We start from the raw sequence: 13,344 nt of genomic DNA, 5'->3' as shown, positions 1-13,344 counted from the left end.
AACGTGCCCTGCGCATGCCACCTTAGTCATAAATGACGCAGCTTCTTCTTCTACAGAAACAACAACCTTGTTTTTTGTATTATACAAGAACTGTACACTTTTTTTCTGGTTTTACAAAGCGTTGGGAAGTTCTGAAAAAAACATGTTTCACAACTAACACTAAAACCGTGCAGTACTACTAGATGGTTAAGTCGAATAGATGCATTGAAACCTCTAAGATTTTAATTTTGTGAAATATATAATGCCTTATTCAAAATAATAGAAGACGTCAACAATGATTCAGAAAGTAAAGTTAAAGCACGAGGATTAGTAAAAAATATTAACAATTATAAATTTATATGCGGTGTAGTTCATGGCATGATATTTTATTTCATATAAATTTCATGTAACTATAAATTTGTCAGATTGTGTAAAAATGTTGTCAAAAAATATGGAAAATATGAAAATTTACTGACAATTTGGCTATGACCAAATGAAAATTACTGATAATAAAATTGCAGAAAATCTTGTAAATGAGTTCCGAGTTTCCTGCTGAAAATGAATATTGAGGCAAGAGAAAAATTCGTCAATTTGATCTGTGGATCAGCTCTCAACACAGAAAGATAAATTTAAAATAAATTTTTTTATCGAAATTTTAGACATTGTCTTTAATTCTTTGATTGATCGATTTTCGCTTTTAGAAAGTCATAATAAAATTTTTAAATTTTTATATATTTTTAAATTGAGGGAAATATAAGAAAAGGGAAAATGAAAGATGATAAAATACTAGAAAAATATTCATTCAATACTTTACATAGAAAAAGAATCGGATATAGAGGCAAATGATTTTCTAGAAGAATTATTGCATGATTTATCCCAAATGATACCATACTCCATGAAAGCTTTAGAGGTTTTGAACTATTTGTGCCAAAATAACTTAATTTCTTTATACATAAATATAGTTATATCATTAAGGGCCGGTATTATCTGTCCCGATTAACTCCCGGTTAGAGGAACTTTGTCATGCGATGTGCAGAAAGTTCCGGCCCTAAGAATTTTATTAACACTCTCTGTCTCGGTAGCTTGAGGAAAGAAGTTTTTCAAAATTAAAAATGATTAAAAACTATTTACGAAGCTCCATAAGCATAAGACAAACAAAACTAAAAAATTAGCACTTATTTCAATAGAGTCCTCACTAGCTGCTATTTTAGACTACACCAATCCGATTGACGAGTTTGTCAAAATTAAAATCAGAAGGATAAAATTGTAATTTTCATAAATGTTATTTAGTGTTAATACATATTTAATTTAATGTAAAGTATGTTTTGCTTTTAAAATAAAAGTTTTCGTTCATTTTGTGTAATTTCATCTAGGGGCGGCATTTCGAAGACTTGCATCATATTGAAAAGATGTACCGCACGGCTCTGAGCTTTACCCTACTAATCAATCACCCTGTATTACCGACGGGGCGCCACATACGTCTTTCAGCTCTTATTTAATACGTATAATTTTTTTATCCCCCACTGTACATAATTTTGAGATCAAAACTTTTATTTCCCTAGTATTTTAACCTAAAAAGGTATACTACATTCATCTCAATAAACTCAACCATTTTTGAAATAAACGCATTTTAAATCTACGATGCAAAATTCAATTTTTTGCATTTTATTGTACCTAGTTACTAAAAACCATTTGACATAATATATCCTTGTCATACTTGACAGCAAGTGTAGGTACTGTATAGCCTACTAAATTATGTTACACAGACATTTCTGGCTACTACGAGTGGCGTACGACGGGGGAAAGTGAATGGTTAGCTCTTCCCAAATTCTACGCCACTGGCGGAATTGCTATTTTAGTACAATTTTTTCGATTCTCCAATACTTTCTATGTAAATAATTTACTCTTCGTTCGTAACGATAAATTCATTAGTTTTCGGGATATTTGAAATTAAAACGAACGAGCACAATACATTAATCAAAATAGAGAGATATTGCAAATTTAACACAGCCTACGTTGCGCTATTTAAACCGCGCTATTTTGACAGAATTGACATTTCTCAGACGTGTCATAAATACAGATATTGCTCAACATTTTGGTGGCGGTATTTTTACAGCATTTTAAGATTAGTTGTTTGTCTAATTTGTATGCAATTTTGGATCAATATTTAGTTAGAAGCTCGCATTTTGGCCAATGCTAATGATGAAGACATCTAGTTTATCATCTTGCATAACATTCAGAAAGATGAACATACACCTATTACATGCTAAAAATAAATAATTTGATTTAAATGGAAGGAAGGTTTGAATTCTCTTCCAAATATCGAGCATTAGAAACAATAATTGATCCTTGAGTGTTCTTAAAATAAAAAAAATTCCTGTTGTACATTTCATGTTTTCCTGAACTATAACGTCCAATTTTCTGAATAAGTCAATTGATTTTGACCTAAAACTTATTTTAATAAACACAAATCATCATCAGATGTAAATCTTTCGTTTGCTACTGTCTGAAGTACTAATTTTAGAAAATTATTACAAATAAACTTGGTTTAAATGAAAGACAAACAACAAACATAACCTGAAAATAAAATAGCGCAACGAATACCGCACAGCGTAACGACTCCCCTAATAACGGCAGGCACTATTTCCAATAACGCAGCGTAAGCCAAATATCACATCTGCGCATGCTCTACTGTCAAAATAACGCGTGCTGTAATACAGCAAGTGCAAAAGTGACTATGCAATATCTCTCTAATAACTGTGCCGTTTCATTTTTAACTTCAGTTATCTCGAAAACCAATGATTTTATCGTTACGAATAAAGAGTACAATTATTTACATACAAAGTATTGGAGAATCTAAAAATATGCTAAAATAGCAGTTTCGTCAGTGGCGTAGAATTTTGAAGTGTCAACCATCCACTTTCCCCTGTCGTTCGCCTCTGGTAGTAGCCAGAAACGATTATTTAACACAATTTAGGAGGGTATACAACACCTACAATTCCTGCCAAGTATGACACGGATATGTCAAATAGTTTTAAAGTATTATTTTTTTTAAGTAATTTATTCTTTGTTTAGAACTTTAAGAACTATTATATTTGTACCCGGTACTTTAAAATTATTTGACATATTATCCTTATCATACTTGGCAGAAAGTGTAGGTACTGTACACTCTACTAAATTATGTTAAATAATCGTTTCTGGCTACTACCAGTGACCTACCACAGGGGAAAGTGAATCTTTGAGCCTTCCCAAATTTTACGCCACTGACGGAACTGCAATTTTCGCATAATTTTTAGATTCGCCAATACTTTGTATGTAAATAATGTACTCTTCATTCGTAACGATAAAATCATTAGTTTTCGAGATATCTGAAGTTAAAAATGAAACGGCACAGTAATTTTGATTAAGGTATTATGCCTGTTCGTTTTAATTTCAAATATCTCGAAAACTAATGAATTTAACGTTACGAATGAAGAGTAAATTGATTACATAGAAAGTACTGGAGAATCGAAAAATTTCAGTATAGCAATTCCCCAAGTGGCGCAGAATTTGGGAAGGATCGACCATTCACTTTCCCTCGTCGTACGCCACTGGTAGTAGCCAGAAACGTTTATTAAAACATAATTTAGTAGGGTTTACAGTACCTACACTTGCTGATAAGTATGACAAGGATATGTCAAGTTGTTTTTAGTAACTACAATGAAATGCAAAAAATTGAATTTTGCATTGTAGATTTAAAATGCGCTTATCTCAAATACTGTTGAGTTTAGCGAGATGAATCTAGTATAACCTTTTTAAGTAAAAATAATAGTGGAATAAAAGTTTTGATTTCAAAATTATGTAGAGTGGGAGATCAAGCATCCTAATACCTCTCTTCAAAAAAAGAGACAAATCAGACCCGGAGAATTACAGAGGAGTTAACTTATTAAACACAACATTAAAATTAACAACCAAAGTGATAACAAACAAATTGAATGAAATACCATTAGTAGAAGAACAACAAGGTTTTAGGTCGGGAAGGTCATGCACTGACGCTATATTTATAATGAGGCAAGTTCAAGAGAAATCGTTGGAATACAACAAACCGGCATATTTATGTTTCGTGGACCTTAAGAAAGCATTTGACAGGGTCACATTAAAGGACGTTATCCATTTGTTATACTCGACAGAGGTACCTCTAGGAATAATTAAAACGATAGAAAACATCTACCAGAACAGAGAACAACAAAATAAAAGAAAAAGTGGAAGATGAACTAACTGACCCAATTGAAGCCGGCAGTGGGATAAGACAGGGGGATTCCTTGAGTCCTTTATTGTTCAACCTGATCATGGACGAAATAATAAAAAATGTAAGAACTAAAAAAGGATACCAAATAGGAGAAAACCAACCTAAAATAATCTGCTATACAGACGATGCAATACTAATCTCTCAAAGTGAAGTGAAACTAGAGAATTAAAAATATAGGAAAAGAAATAAAAGACAGAATTTACAGAACAGTCATCAGACCAATAATGACATACGCGGCAGAAACTCGACCCGACACAGAGGAAAAAAGATTGCTCGACAACAGCGCAGATGAAAACCCTTCGAAAATCTATGGTAAGACTCTATGGGACAGAGCTAGAGGTACAGATATACGACGGGGAAGCAAGGTATATCGGTACATATAAATTTGTAATGATTCTCACATCCTGATCATCTATTTCTGTGTTCCTTAATATGTTTGCAAGCCTTCTTTGTCGTATTTGGTCGAAGGTTTTCTCAAAGTCAACCAGACATATGAATACGTCACAGTTGACATCTTGACACCGTTCTATGAGTGTTTGTATAGTAAATAATGCATAATGCCTCTCTAGTGTCAGAGCATTTTATAAATCCCAGCTGGTTTGCTGTTATGCTATCGTCTAGTTTTTTTGTAGACACGTTCATGGATTACTCGTATGAAAACTTTTAAAACATGGTTTATCAAACTGATCGTCCTATATTCCTCATTTCATTTCCTTAAGGTTTTTGAGTAAGTGGGTATGGAATTGAGAATTTCCCCGGTATAGTAAACTTCGTTGAATAATTCTACTAGTATATCCATGTGCTTCTCTGTTAGTAATCTTAAAATTTCGGTAGGTATTTCATCCGGTCCCATGCCATGGATACGTTTTTAAGAGCTGTATATGCTGCTCATCCATGTAATATTCTTATTGGTTCTTCACCTGTTTGGTTGTCCTTGTCTATTATAATTTCGAATCAAATGAATATATATTTCTATGGAACTACAAGTTCCATTTTTTACCGCAGATATACTTCCAACTCTTCAGGAACCACCAGAAAAGAGACCACCTACAGAACAAATGATGCTAGGAACATTTGCCGACGATACTACAATCCTAGCCTCACATTTATGCCTCGCATCTCCTTCAAGGGGGGCCGGCGTAGCCGAGTGGTAGTGTGCTAGGCTAGCGTGCCGGTGGTCCGGAGTTCAAATCCTACCGCCGGCAAGAACAACTAGACATTTTTAAAAAATTTTATAGGCCCCAGGTCGACTCAGCCTGAATTAAATGAGTACCTTGGGTAAAACCAGGGGTAATAATAGGCGGTTGAAGCGTAGCACTGGCCCTGTTACCTTCCTTGTATACCATAGGCCCTAGATATAGCAGACTACCCTGCTATACTCCCAAAGCCACGTGAGCGGTATAAAACGGGAGACTATTATTATTATCTCCTTCAAGAGTATCTAGACTAATACAAGATTGGTTTTTGGAATGGAAAATTAAGGTCAATGAAGGAAAATCTATTCATGTTACATTTACAACACGAAGAGGAACTTGTCCTCCTGTATCCTTAAACAATCATCAATTATCATCAGTCAACGAGGTAAAATATCTTGGTATTCATTTGGACAGAAGTCTTACATGGAGGAAACATATCTAGACTAAGAGAAAGCAACTATAGGTCTCCAATTCAGAAATATGTATTGGTTAATGGGCCGTTCATCAAGACTATCTCTGGATAATAAATTGCTGCTGTATAAGGCAATACTTATGCCAATCTGGACATATGGCTTGGAACTATGGGGAACAGCCAGTCACTCCAGCATCAAAATCATCCAACGCTTCAAATCAGAAACCCTCAGAACCATCACCTTGGTACATCAACAACAGAATTATTCATCGAGATCTTAAAATGGGGATGGTACAAGAAGTCATAAAAAAACGTAGCGCTGCATACATTGCCGAGTTGGAGGATCATGAAAACCAGTTTACACTTAACCTCCTAGGTCCTAGACAATTCCCAAGAACAGCGTAGGTTAAAGAGGTTCAAACCACTGGACTTACCATTTAGAGTAAACTTGTGAACTAATTAGTTAGTAGTTATAAAATGTAATTATTTCCTACACAACTTCATAAAAATTGTACTTTGATTTTACCATTGGGTAAAATCTTTCATGTCCTTTGTCAATGTCATTACTTTTATTTATTGTTGACACTCAACAGATTGCAAAACACTTTTAAATAAATAAAACAAAAACAAGTTCTGTCTCTTAGAGTTTGCTTTGTTATTTTTTGTAAGGCTTTCATTTCTGCTGTTTCCAGCAGTCTTTGTGTATTTTTCGCCGTATCTGCTCTTGTTTCCGCTGTGTACGTCATTATCGGTATTATTGTTGACTTATATATCGTAGTTTTCGTTTCCATTGTGAGGTATTTGTTTCTCCAGATTGTGTTGTTGAGACATCCTGCTGCTCTGTTCGCCATGTTCACTTGTTTTTGTACTTCTTCTTCCACTTTTCCGTAACTTGACGGTGTTACTCCCAAGTATTCCGTTTCCATCACTTGTTCTATTATTTTGTTATTTACGACCAATTTACATCGTCTCGGTTTCGCTGATATTACTATCGATTTAGTTTTCTCTGTTGAGATCACCATGTTGTATATGAGAGCCATATCTTCGAATTATTTAATTAATTTTTGTAGGTCATCTTCATTTTCGGCTGTTATTATGGCGTCGTCAGCGTAGCAGATTATCTTTATTTCCTTTTCTCCCATTCTATATCCTCTTCTTTTTTAACTTTTTTTATGATTTCATCCATTATCAGATTAAACAGAGCCGCCGCTATCATGTGTGCTAAGTGTGCATCGCACACAGGCGGCCAATAACAGGGGCGGCCAAAAGCAAGCCACTGATGATAATACTTTTTTTAAAAGGAAAATAAATTGAAAGAAGAACATTTTCAAAATTTTGTAACTGAATCCAGAGATTTATCTACAAAAGCAAATATTGAAGAAGATTTCCCTAGCAACCGAACGAAAGAAGAAAAGTACATTTTGAGTATGAAGGAACTGATGAACTTACATTATCTCTGGACTTGTCATTTAAAATAAATTTTTATTTTAAGATTTTGGATGCTGCCATAACAGCAATTGAAGAACGGTTCCAATTACTTCAACATCACACAGACATTTTTAGTGTAATATATGGCATGGCATAACTAAAGTTAAAAACTATGATGTAAATAAAACCAATTGTGAGAAAGTGTATCAAGCTCTAAAAGACATAAACAGCTCAGAGACCGACTTTAATGCAATCGGTTTATATGAAGAAATTAAAGCTATTCAACCATATTTTACTGCAGAAAGAAGTCTTAGTGATATTCTTGAATACATTTACGAAAATAATCTTATATCAACATTATTAAACTTAACTATAATTTTATGTATATTCCTAACTCTCTCTTTTTCAAAACTTAAAATGATTAAAAACTATTTGTAATTTTCAACGAAGCAAGATAGATTTTCTGCTTTAGCAATGTTATCTATCCTCTTTATGGTGTTGAAGCTTGGACTGTTAATGTTGACTTAATGAGAAATCTGGAAGCTTTGGAGGTGTGGCTTTTCAAAAGAATTTTGAAAATACCGTGGACTGGTCATACTACGAACGAAGTGGTGTTGAACAGAATGGGAAGAGACATATAAGTTTTGACCACCGTTTAAAAGAGAAAAACAGCATATTTGCGCCACATATTCGGAAATGATAAGGATGAGTTGTTACAGCTTATTATGATGGGTAAAGCAGAAGGAAAAAGGGGTCCTGGTAGGCGACACATATCCTGGCTGAAAAACTTTCGCGACTGGACCGGGTTAAACACAAACACACAGACGCTATTAAGAAAAGCAGAAGATAGAGACGAATTTGCAATGGTTATAGCCAACCTTCATTAGTGGAGTCGGCAATAGAAGAAGAAGAAGAAGAATTTATCGAACATGAAGTGTGTGCGACATTGGATACTAAAGACATTGTCAAAAAGATTTCTGAAACGAAAGCCTCGAAAAGTTCATTTTTAGTTTTTTTATGTGTTTAATAAACAGTGTTTATGTTATCTATCCACGGTTTATTTTTATTCTTCTTCTTCTTATTTTTATTCTTCTTTTAATGGCGCTACAACTCTTTGTGAGTCTTGCCCTGCTTAACACTGTTCTTCCATTCTGGACCATACAGTTATACATACTTGGTAAGGATAAAGTATGGAACCAAGCAAATATCTTTGAAACGAAAAGAACAATATTTATGAAACTTTGCATGCAAGTACAGTGACGCGAAACGCATCTGATGCCATCTTTTTATTACTACTCCACTTCCGGTTTCACCGGAAATACCCTTAACGTATTTAATTTAAATGAGACACCCTATATATTTTTGCAAAGTTTAAAAGAATTTGTTATTTTTAATTCATACATACCAAATTTGGAAGAAAAAATTTGTTAAAAAGTGTCTGTAGATAATTTTTTGTATTAATACAACGTAGTAGGAAATAAACGAGTACTATCTATACTGTAGACTAAAATTGTTGTTTACATGCACTGCATGACTTATTTGAATTTAGTATAGTAGGTAAAACCGTTACTGACCTAATTGACAGAAATAAATTGTATTAAAAATAGTTTATTTAAGTGAAAAAGATCGTATTGAAATATTAATAATAAATCGATTGATTGGACGTAGAGGATTGATAAAGCGGCCTGCTCGTTCTCCGGACCTCAACTCGTTAGATTTTTTTCTTTGGGGTTATCTAAAATCCGGTGTTTACCTTAGGCGACCAACATGCGGGATTTGAGACAAAGAATAATTGACGAATGAGAACTAATACGTGGAGAAATCTTGCAAAGAGTGACTTACGAATTTATTTATAGGCTTGCACGTTGTCCGTGGGTGAACGGCAAGCATTTTCAGCATTTGATATTATTTTTTTTTATTTTTAAAATCATTGGTCAAACGTAAATAAATTAACCTATTTTTTAACTGTAAAGAGATTTATTTCTTGTTTTAATAGTTTTTTCTTCCAAACTTGGTATGTATGAATTAAAAATATCAAGTTCTTTTAAAATCTGCAAAAATATGCAGGGTAAAGTAAATCTACAGTAAATAAGTTAAGGGTATTTCCGGTGAAACCGGAAGTAGAGTAGTAACTAAAAATATGACATCAGATGCCTTTTGCGTCACTGTACTTGCATGCAAAGTTTCATAAATATTGTTCTTTTCATTTCAAAGATATTTGCTTGGTTCCATACTTTATCCCAACTCTGTATACACACACCCAAACTTATATGGAATTACCATGTATTTTGAAGTAATATTTATTTCTTTTGAAAAAAATTTGTTATTGTTGCGAAGAATAAATGTTTTTATTGAAAATAAACAAGATATATAAGATAATCGGACAACATATATAAGACAATCGGATAGTACAGCTCGGTACGGTATAGGTTATTTGCTTGAGTTGCAAATTGAACGAAAATAAATAAACTAACTTTTGCGTCCAAAAACTAAAATATGCCTCATGTGGGGTTATAGAACTTACAACGAGGAAATATTATTGGTCTTATGGAGAAAGTAATATTATCAGAGGGACATAGCTGTAGAGATAGTCGTAATACAGGGCGTTCTGTCCAAAACCTATGCTAGGTAAGAGGAACTAGGAAAGCTCAAAAATAAAGCAAGGGAAAGTCGCCAAAAGTAATAACGGCTCTCCACGATCGTTTAATTGTCCAATCAGCTGGAAGACACCCAACCATTTCTCACCTGCAGCTTTAAAGGCAGCTTTTGGAAGCTACAGGGTGTAACTGTTTCAGTTGAAACGATAAGAAAAAGAGTTCGTACCAAGAAATATACAGCAGGAGACAATTATGGGTTCCCAAATTATCCAGGCAGCACAAGATTGATCACCTAAATTGGTGTCTTCACCACCAAAACTGGAACATTGGGAATTTACAAAATATGCTATTTTCAAAAAAAGTCAGGATTTGTGTAAAATCAGATGACCCACGAAATCGTGTACTTAGAGGTCGAGAAAGACAAGCAAGAACGAAAACTGTCAGATCTGTTCACAAATATACAAGGGGAAATGTAATGTTCTGGAGAGGAATTGTGATTCGTAAAAAACTCCTTTAATTTTCATACAATCAACTTTTAACTGCTCACAGGTATGTTGATAACCTGTAGTCAGGCTCTGGAGAGGTGCAACAGGAGAAAATTTAATTTTATTGCTTGATAATGGACCTCTACATACCATTAGAGTGACTACAGACATTATTGAAGCAGAAGGTAACCCTTGTTTGGAGTGGCCTGCTTGCTCGCCCGACCTTAATGCTATAGAGTATTTGTGGGATATGCTTAAAAGAAAAATTTGAGCTCGCCGGGATGCATATTTACAGATGCTTGCGTGTGCAGACACCAGGGTGTTGAAATCAGTTAGGGTTTGGAAAAACAGTACATTTACACATGCTAGCGCGTGTTGACACCACGGTGTTGAAATCAGTTAGGGTTTGGAAAAACAGTACGTTTACAGACGCTAGCGTGTGTTGACACTAGGGTGTTGAAATCAGTTAGGGTTTGGAAAAACAGTACAGTTACAAATACTAGCAGATTTGGACACCAGAGTGTTGAATCTAGCTAGCTTTTTTAGTAATTAATATACATGCATAAATGCTAACGGCTATTGACTTTGATTTTATATACCTACTGCTGTGGAAAAATATTTAAGTGATTTAGGTATTAGTAAATAATTAAAGGTTGTTGGGATATAAACAATAATATATTAACACAAAAGAACAACATAAAATAATGTTGCTCTGAAGCTATTTGCTTGTGGAATTTGTATAATTAACTATTTAGATGGGAAATAAGCCACAATTAAATTGAAAAAAATAATTTTATTAACGTTTCGATGCCTAAATCGGGTGTCGTTGTCAAAATAAAAAATACTACTACAGGGTGTTTGGTAAAGAATAGGCCATAGCTTAACCTCAGGTTCCTGAGGTTAAAATAGGCCGATTTAAGCTAACTTACCTTAGTACAAAGTTTATAATAACCGAGATACAGGGTGTCAAAATTAAACTTTTTTTTTATTTATTATTGAATATTTCCGGACACGCATGAGACATCAACACGAAATTTGGTGTGTGGGGGTTTTTCGGGACGGGAAAACTAAATTCCCTACCAAAAGTTATGTGTTGCCCAGAGGGCGCCACATACGCCTTTCAGCACTCATTTAATACGTTCAATTTTTTTATCCGTCACTCCGTATAATTTTGACATTAAAATTTGTATTCCCCTATTAGTTTTACTTAAAAAACGTATACCTCTTTCATCTCCCTAAACTCAACCGTTTACGAGATAAACGCATTTTAAATCTGCGGTGCAACATAATTTTTAGCATATCATTGTAGTTACATCAGAAAAATAACTTAAAACCATAAAATTATCCAAAAATGTATCGCAAATTTCTTCAAATGAAATTTGCGATGCAATGCCATAAATTTGAGAACTGGCACAATTATTATGGTTTTAAGTTATTTTTCGGGTGTAACTACAATGATATTATGCTAAAAATGATGGTGTATCGCAGATTTAAAATGCGTTTATCTCGAAAACCGTTGTGTTTAGAGAGATGAAAGAACTATAGATTTTTAAAGTAAAACTAATAGGAGAATAAAAATTTTAATGTCAAAATTATACAGAGTGAGGGATAAAAAAATGTAACGTAATAAATAAGTTCTGAAAGGCGTATCTGGCGCCCTCTGGGCAATATATAATTTTTGGTAGTGAATTTAGTTTTCTCGACCCAAAAAAACCCCACATACCAAATTTCATGTTGTTATCTCATATCTGTCAGGAAATATTCAATAATAAATAAAAAAAAAAGTTTAACTTTGACACCCTGTATCTCGGTTATTATAAACTTTGTACTAAGGTAAGTTAGCTTAAATCGGCCTATTTTAACCTCGAGAACCTGAGGTTAAGCTATGGCCCATTCTTTACCAAACACCCTGTATATTAAACAAAAATGTTGTTGCTTAGTAAAAAATTCTACTAATATTTTTTTTAATCTGACTCATTTATATTGGCAATTCATACATATATTATACATTTTAAAGTATTTTTTACTAAACAACAACATTTTTGTTTAATTTAGTAGTACGTATTTTGTATTTTGACAACGACACCCGATTTGGGCGTCGAACCGTTAATAAAATTATTTTTTTAATTTAATTGTGGCTTATTTCCCATCTAAATAGTTAATTATAAAAATGCCACAAGCACATAGCTTCAGAACAACATTATTTTTTATGTTGTTTTTTGTGTTAATATATTATTGTTTATATCCCAACAACGTTTAATTATTTATTAATACCTAAATCACTTAAATATTTTTCCACAACAGTAGGTATATAAAATCAAAGTCAATAGCCGTTAGCATCTATGCATGTATAAGTACTAAAAAAGCTAGCTGATTTCAACACTCTGGTGTCCAAATCTGTTAGTATTTGTAAATGTACTGTTTTTCCAAACCCTAACTGATTTCAACACCCTAGTGTCAACACACGCTAGCGTCTGTAAACGTACTGTTTTTCCAAACCCTAACTGGTTTCAACACCGTGGTGCCATCACGCGCTAGCATCTGTAAATGTACCGTTTTTCCAAACCCTAACTGATTTTAACACCCTGGTGTCTACACACGCAAGCATCTGTAAATATGCCGCCGGGATAATCCACAAAACACCGCACGGCTAGTACAAGCTGCTCTTAAAGGATGTAGCAACGTATCACAACAAAATGTTGATAATTTTATTATGAGCGTGCCCACGCAAACTGAAGCTTGCATAAGGACTAGAGGTGATAACATTGACTACCACAAAATACAAAAAAATAAATAAAAACAATTTAAACATTATTCGTTTTACATTGAAATTTTGTATGCTATTGACTTTAAAACAACTACTTTCAATTTGTTTGTTAAATACTTTATTGTTTTATTTAATTGTTACGTATTTGTTATTAAATTGCTTTAAAATGAATATTTTTTGACTTCGTGTGTT

This window comes from Diabrotica virgifera, chromosome 10 (assembly GCF_917563875.1).
Source record: "Diabrotica virgifera virgifera chromosome 10, PGI_DIABVI_V3a".
Lineage (NCBI taxonomy): Eukaryota > Metazoa > Arthropoda > Insecta > Coleoptera > Chrysomelidae > Diabrotica > Diabrotica virgifera.
The sequence above is the reverse complement of the archived record's forward strand: the minus strand, read 5'-3'. Positions refer to the sequence as shown.